Source organism: Cherax quadricarinatus, chromosome 52, assembly GCF_038502225.1.
Source record: "Cherax quadricarinatus isolate ZL_2023a chromosome 52, ASM3850222v1, whole genome shotgun sequence".
Taxonomy (NCBI): Eukaryota; Metazoa; Arthropoda; class Malacostraca; order Decapoda; family Parastacidae; genus Cherax; species Cherax quadricarinatus.
Window position 1 is genome coordinate 17,553,306 of NC_091343.1, and position 8,562 is coordinate 17,561,867.

The following is an 8,562-nucleotide window of genomic DNA, read 5'->3' on the forward strand; positions in this document are numbered from 1 at the left end:
TGCTCGGAAGGCAGAATACCAGGATAATACACGTCGAACAGAGTTTCGCTCCAGAGATGGAAACGTTTTCTTAAAACACTGTTTCTCTGCACTGTCTTGATTCGTCTTATGGCTACTCTGGGGTTTGTAAGGAAGGTCTGTGTCTGTTTGATGCGTGATCAAGTGATAAGGCATTGTGGGTACGTTTCGAACACCATGATCCTGGTATTTTGTCGGTAGTCTTAGCAGAAATAAATAAATTTCATGGATATCATGAGCCTGGGTCGTGGCAGGATTCAGGATTTCCCCATGTGTTTAACATCTTGGCGACTTAAGGAAAAAGTCACAGTACCGTAGCTGGAACAATTTATAACACACACACACACACACACACACACACACACACACACACACACACACACACACACACACACACACACACACACACACACACACGCACACACACACGCACATGCAAAAATCGCGAAAAGGTGACACAAGACGCAACACAACCACGTGGGGAGTTGAAAGATTGCTCTACGCCTTTATTGCTAATTGACCAGTTTTACCTATTCGGTACGAATATATTCGTGTACATGTGTGATGATTTGTAAATTATTTAGAGGCAACATTGTGAAATAATTGGTTGTATATTTTTAGATTCTGACGTGTATGATTCCAGGTGACCTGCGTGTGGTCACGTGATGGGTCAGGTCACCATGCATTACGCAGCTCAGTAGAAACATCTGTCACGAAGCTCTGCTGCAAGTTTATCCAAGACATGCCATTCAAAACACAAGTCACAGGGACACACACACACACACACACACACATATATATATATATATATATATATATATATATATATATATATATATATATATATATATATATATATATATATAATAATCTCCTTGTTTGATATTAGTTAAGACGCTTATCTGTAAAACAGACATTCATACCGACTGTATTAAACAATAAGAAGGAAAAAAATCATCGTGTCTCGAAGTGCCGGACCGCTGGTGGTGATGCCACCACTGCACCACTACACCACGAAGTGCAAAAAAAAAAAACTTGTATTAGCGCACTGATACTCCTTAAGAGTGCACTGATACTTATGTTTCGCACATTCACGTTTTTACCCATCTAACAGGTTGAGCGTTTCCCAGTGGCAATAATAATAATAATAATAATCTGAAACTTATTGTAGAAGGCACGATAGATATCCGGAAATCACTTTATCAGAGGCTGAGAAAGGATACCTCGAACTCGCGTTTTACAAGGTACAAAAAAATATACCTGGAACCGACGTTTTACAAAGAGCAAAAAATATACCTAGAATTCGCGTTTTACACATAGTAAACAACTACACATGGAATTACCGTTTTATAAGGCAGAAAAAAATATACCTGGAACTCGCGTTTTACAAAGAGAAAAGACTATACCTGGAACTCGCGTTTTACAAGTCACAAAAAATATATATCTGGAACTCACGTTTTACAAAGAGTATAAAACATACCTGAAACTCGCGTTTTACACAGAGTAAAAAAAAAGCTATACCTGGAACTCGTGTTTTACAAAGAGCAAAACACTAATACCTGGAACCCACGTTTTACAAGGCACGAAAAAAACTATACCTGGAACCCACGTTGGAAAATGCAGACAAAATCTAGAAAGGAAATGATGGAGTGAGAGATGTTCCGTGTTGCCATCATCAGGCAGAATAAATGATGAGGAATTCTTGAGAAAATACTCACGCAAGACAGGAAGTTAATGGTGACTTAGATAATATTGTGGTGGTAGCGTTATCTAAGCTAACATAGTGGTTAAACTATCCGTGCTAACACTGTCAAGGCTGACATAATCTAAGATTATGTTATTTTAGAGGACAGCGTTGTCTGACCCTTACGGGTTTAGCGCTTGGTTACAATTATAATAATCTGCCCTGGACTACTAGACTGTTAGGTAATTTATCATTATCTAACATTCTCGTGTCTAAACTAACATTATTTAAGGTGAGGTAATGTTAGTTAATATTGTACTAGATTTAATTAATGTTATCTCTGTTTACAATCTCTGTTAGCTAAGATAATGATGACTTTCTTGGTAGCCAGGGCATTAAGATATAACCTGTGATATACCCGTGTGTAGTTTCAAGTGTTTTAGTATCTCCTAGCCCGGTCGGAGGCCAGGCTTCCTTGTTGATTCGTATTCACTCAGGTTGTTGCAGCTGGCCGCCTGCAGACATACTTGGCCATCATGACCAGGCTGATAGAAAGAGTGGGAAGAAGAGGTTGAGGAAGTTGTCAGCAGCTGACCATAAACCATTATAAAACTATACCCTAGTGGGTTTAGCACTTGGTTTTGATTATAATAGTATAAAACTACAAATCATAAAATTTTCTTTCTGAAAGAAAATGGGAATCCGTCGTTAAACTATAATAGATCATAAAGGAAAAACGGTAACTCGTCATGAACGAAAACGCGAACGGTGACAAAAGAAAACTTCAATCTGTCATTAGAGAAAACGTTAATTAACCCGTCGTAATGGTAAATAATAACCCGTCATAAAAGAAATCTTTAATCCGTCATAAACAACAACAAGAAACCATCATGGAAACTGTAACGTATCATAACAGTAATAATCAATCCTTGTAAGAAAAACAATGTGCATCATTAATGAACGATAATCCATTAAAAGAACACTATATTGCGTCATAAAATACCGATAAACCACATATAAGAAAAGGCAACATTGGAAAATTGTATATAGATAGTTGTCACAGCAGCGATGTATATATATATATATATATATATATATATATATATATATATATATATATATATATATATATATATATATATATATATATATATATATATATATATATATATATATATATATATATATATATATATATATATATATATATATATATATATATATATATATATAATATATATATATATATATACATATATAATATATATATATATATATATATATATATATATATATTATATATATATATATATATATATTATATATGTATATATATATATATATATTATATTATATATATTATATATATATATATATATATATATATATATATATATATATATATATATATATATATATATATATATATATATATATATATATATATATATATATATATATATTATATATATTATATATATATATATATATATATATATATATATATATATATATGTATATATATATATATATTGCATCCATCACTGTCTTGCCAGAAGGGTGCTTTACACTACAGTTTTTAAACTGCAACATTAACACCCCCTATATATATCTCCAGGACTATAATATATATATATATATATATATATATATATATATATATATATATATATGTATATATATATATATATATATATATATATATATATATATATATATATTATATATATTATATATATATATATATATATATATATATATGTATATATATATATATATATATATTATATATATATATTATATATATTATATATATATATATATATATATATATATATATATATATATATATATATATATATATATATATATATATATATGGCTGCTGTTTCAATACCACTTGTTTCGTGGTTTCGTTACTTTATATATTTAGTAGCCACGAACAAGTTGTATTTAATTATTAACAACACTGTGACTAGCCGGAGAATCAAACCCGTGTTGTTTTAGCCCACCTCATGGTGAGCGAAAATTCACTACGCTCTGACTCACTGGACCATACAATCCTGTCCTAGGATCGGATGGTCCAGTGAGTTAGAGCGTAGTGAATTTTCGCTCACCATGAGGTGGGCTAAAACAACACGGGTTTGATTCTCCGGCTAGTCACAGTGTTGTTACACACACACACACACTCATATATATATATATATATATATATATATATATATATATATATATATATATATATATATATATATATATATATATATATATATACGGGAAATTTTTTATTAAAGTTAATCGTTTCAGTGATCTTTCGCCGTCATTAGGATCTGTCAGATATTACATAGATGTACACATCAAGGAACAGCTTTCCTCAAGATCATAACAGTAGAGAAAGTTAAAACATATACAGACTGCAATAAATAGGTGAGGAGAGTATGTTAGAACAGGTGAAGACAGTCAGATGCTACATTACGTTCACTGCAGCCATTGAGGTCAACTAAATAAGAAAACGTAAAGGGGAAGAATAATAATCCCGTGACAGATACATTGTCAGTAAGTTGCCATTGTTTCACTGCAAATAATTCAGTGGCAAATACGTTGTCTATCAGTTCAGACTGCTTCCTTGTAAATAATCCAGTAGCAGAGATACATTGTCAGGAAGTTTAGGTCTGAACTAATATACAAACTTTAAAATTCTTACATTTAACTTATGTTTTGACACTGATGTAATATTAGCCATTTGCACATAATATATGATCTTTAGTCTCAAAATATAGTCTTAGGGTTGAAAAAGGTTGATTTAATCGCTTTAGTAAGTGCCCTTTATGACTTACTGTACCTCGGTGTTGACACTCGAGTTTGGATGTGTCCAAAAAGTGTTACCAATATATTTTGTACTAAAGCTAGAATAAAATGATGAACATCAATGTACTTGTTTTAACTGTAATATTAGAGATATCGCTTGTACTTCCAAACTAGAATGTGAACATAGAGATATGCCGTACAGGGCTCTAGCTAAATAAAATAGCTGAACCTCCATTTTCAACCATAAGACTACATTCTGAGACTAATGTAATATTCCTTGGGCTAATTGCTTCAGAATTACAGTAAAGACACAAAATAGGCTAAGCTTTAAGAACGGTAGAAAGTCTGTTAATTAAGCACTTCAAACTTATACTCACAATATAGCTGCAGTTGAATTGTTTATGCTGAAATAGTCGAGTGTCCCTTGTTAAAGTTTCTTATCAAGTTGACCTTGAAGAGTGCAGTGTGTGGATGTAGTCAGGTCCTGTCTTCTTACCTGCCTGCCTACCTGCCTGCCTACCTGTCTGCCTACCTGTCTGTCTTCCTGTCTGCCTACCTCCACCTGAGGTAACATACTCTCCCCAGTATGTTGTTTTAGTCTGTACTGGTTTGACTTACTCTACTACTGCGTAATAAATCTGTTCCTTGAGTTTACGTGTAGTTGAGTAATATTTTACAGATTTTAATGGGGAATGATTAGCTAAACATCTAAATTTAATATGCTGACCTTAGAGACAAATCTGGTCGTTTCATTTACTTCATACATGATGTTGAAGTTTGTATATGTATATATAATCATACATTTATCCTTCGTCGTGTAATTAAAGCACACATACTAGTGCATTACTCCGTAAATAACCAAAACTCTCAGCCCATCCAGTAAATTTCTTATAGTCATATTAATTCAAAGCTTATTAGATACGTATTCCTTATCCTAGAATAAAACGTAATTTAATCTACACCTTAAAAAATAAGACATTTTTTGGATTCCTTCTCTTGATTGTTATTTTTTAAATACCTATTTTTTTTTACTTTTACACCTTTTTTTTTTTATACTTAAACACCCTATATATAAACATTTTCCTGTTACACTGTTAAAACCCTGAAATATAACTCCTCACTCTTACGTATTTTGCGTTTTTTTTTTAACGAACCTTTAAAATCTAAACACTTCTTTTAAAACCTTGGAATATAACACTTAAAATATAACCTTAAAATATTCGTATTCTATTACGAGATTGTTTCTTGGAGAACTACGAAGATTTCCTTCTGAATTCTCACAAACTTGTTTCTGGTGACTTTATATAAAAACTTATAAACTTTTCTCTCATCTTCTTAAATCCTGATAATTTAAATATGATTTTCCACTTTGTTTCACCACTTCTTCTCCTTACTAAATAATTGAGGTACCTAATATAAATTCTCTTTCCTTTCCTTTATTTTCCTATTCCTCAATGGAAGAAACTTCAAATGTCTAATACAGTCGACTATAGACTCCGAAGTTTTGTCTATCTCCTCAGTTTAAAAAACTTTTGTACAGGTCATTTTTCTTTCCCTGACCTTATCATCCGCAACTTCTCTTTTTAAATGGTGAGCAGCTTTGCAATTACCCATTTTAAACTTATTTTACACATTTTCCATTGCTTGTCCTCTTTGCCTTCTCCCCCTTTGATACTCTTCCTGTCTCCTCGCCATCTTCTTGTATCCTTGTCAGTGAGAGCTGTTAACGCAGGCACTTTGAGGAAATCTGGTGTCCTCCTGGGAGGATTGAGATAGGCGTTGGCCCACCTGGGGAAAATTCAGTTGTCGTTTGCAGGTTAAGGTAGTCAGAGGCCCACCGGGGGATGATAATGTTAGCTCCAGAAGTTTTTGGGAATGATAGGGTTAATGCGTAGAATGTGTATGGAAGTCGTTAGTCCTTCAGGGTTGAGAGAATCTAAGGTCCACCTGGGAATAATAACATTAGCGCTGATAGGGTGAGGCAGCCGTAGATCCACCTGTCAAAATTAGTTATCATTGACAGGGTGAGGCAGATGGAGACTACCTTGCAAGTGACAACTGAGGAGGGAATAATAGTGTTAGCACTAGATATTTCAGATAGTCGGAGGCATACCTGGGAATAATATTGCTATGAGAGGGTGAGGTAGTCGGAGGCTCACCTGGGAATAATGATGTTAGCACAGGCATGATGGGGCAGTAGAGCAGCCCACTTGGAAATAAAAATAGCAATAATGGTCATCGGTGGAACACGGTTGGTGGGGCGCTGTCTCGGGGACCCTGGTGAATAAGCAATGAAAAAGATGCGTACGCAGGCAAAGAGTGGCCGGTGGGCCATGGGGGGAAGGGGTGCCACCTTAATACCTCCAGTAGTGTGCTGGATTTGTCCACCCTCCCCCCTCGTCCTGGGTCTCCCCCACCCATTTCTAACACATGCCCTCCATGTTAGGTCCTTCCCTCCCTCCCACTCTTCCCACCTCACCCCCTCTCTCCTTGTCTACTAACCCCCCCCTTCCTTTCCCCTCCCATTGGTCGAAGTCATGGCGTGTTTAGTTAGTGTAGCGTTGAACACCCAGGTGAGTGTACCTCAGTGCCTGTCTCCGTCCTGCTCTATACTACACTGCACACTAAGTCAGGCAACCACAGCTTCTGCACTCGTAACTCTACCTGCAGCAGCCTTCAACACTTACAACACTTCTTGATGATAACTTCGACATTCACAACACTACCTGCTGCTGCCTTCAATACCCAAGCCACTACCCGATGCTAACCTCTACACTCTTGATAGTGTAGCAGCCCTCAACACTCAACACTACCTCATGGCAACCTCGACACTCATAACACTATACTACCTGCAGCAGCCTTCAACGCTTACAACACTACCTGATGCTTCAATCAACACTACCAGTCGTTTCCCTCAATACCTTCAGCACCCCTGTCATTACTTCGTGTTACCAGAAGTACAGCGAACACTGTCGAACGCTCACTTTGTGCCTCTGAAGGTGACATGGATATTACCAATCTTCATTGAACGTCTTTACTGAACCTTCCTCAGAGTCCTTACTTGAGTGAGGGTGGAGGATCTTGGCCTCTGTGTACCGAGCACGTCCACAGTATCCTCAGACTAGTGTTGGAATTACATGTATGTTCAGTAAATTGCGGGCCATTTAATGATTCATGGTAAAGTAACCCTTTCCTTTCCCCTTCTGATCCTCTTTGACATCATAGAACTCCCCTTCTCCCCCTGCTACTCACTCCTACGCCTGTAATAAAACGCCACTAGTGACGTACTATTAATTCCGGGTATTCTTTGTGCTATTTTGTTGCAAAGATTAGCGTATAGCGTGAGGGGGGGGGGCCGTGGGTCAGGGTGCTCCATAGCGTGTCCCACACTTGCCCTGCTTGACTACCTGGCCTCCGGAAGGGTGCGAGAGGGTCCCCTTGGAGGGTCTCCTTGAAGGGGCCCCAGCACCCCCTCCCCTCACACGCTTCTTGTGCTAGTATGTAGTGTAGTGTTGCCATCGCTTCCGTCCACCGTGCTATTGATCGACGGTGCTTTCAAATGGCTGTTGTGAACATTTTATTGTGAGACCCCCCAACCCTCCCTCTCTCCCCCCCCACACACATCAACGGCTGTGCTAACATAATATTTCTGTTGAGTTGCAGGTTCTACCCCTCCCCCATTTTCGGTGGAGTGAGCCACGAAGGAACATCTGAGACAGTGTTTGAGAGTGAACAGTAACTGTTAAGTGCAGCATGTGGCACTGGTGTGTGTAATTTAGTGCAGGTGTTAGTGGCCGTGCGAGGGAGCAATGGCCATGCGGAGGTCGCCATGTACCATCGGCGGAGCAGCAGCCTGACGGGCAGTGCCAAGGTGTCTGAAAACCCGGTGTCCGCCGCCCAGGCCAGGCCCAGGCCCCGTCCGCCCCAGAGGGCCTCGAGTCTCGACGTGGGAGACCATGGCGTGGCCGGCGGTGGCAGCCTCGATGAGGGAGAAGCCTCACGGCGGGGGCGACCGGAAAATTTGGCACAGGCCGCCATATCGGCGGCTCACA

General features: G+C 37.4%; 1 protein-coding gene across 3 annotated transcripts in view; it reads left to right on the top strand.

The window, feature by feature from the left end:
• The first annotated feature begins 8,449 nt into the window (after positions 1 to 8,449).
• The window catches only part of LOC128696887 (sodium channel protein 60E-like), a 538,339-nt gene continuing 538,226 nt past the window's right edge, over positions 8,450 to 8,562 (top strand). For all 3 annotated transcript variants that reach the window (XM_070096097.1, XM_070096098.1, XM_070096099.1), the window contains exon 1: positions 8,450 to 8,562. This exon is cut by the window's right edge and continues 1,221 nt beyond it. The gene's annotated coding sequence lies outside the window, so the exon portion shown is untranslated.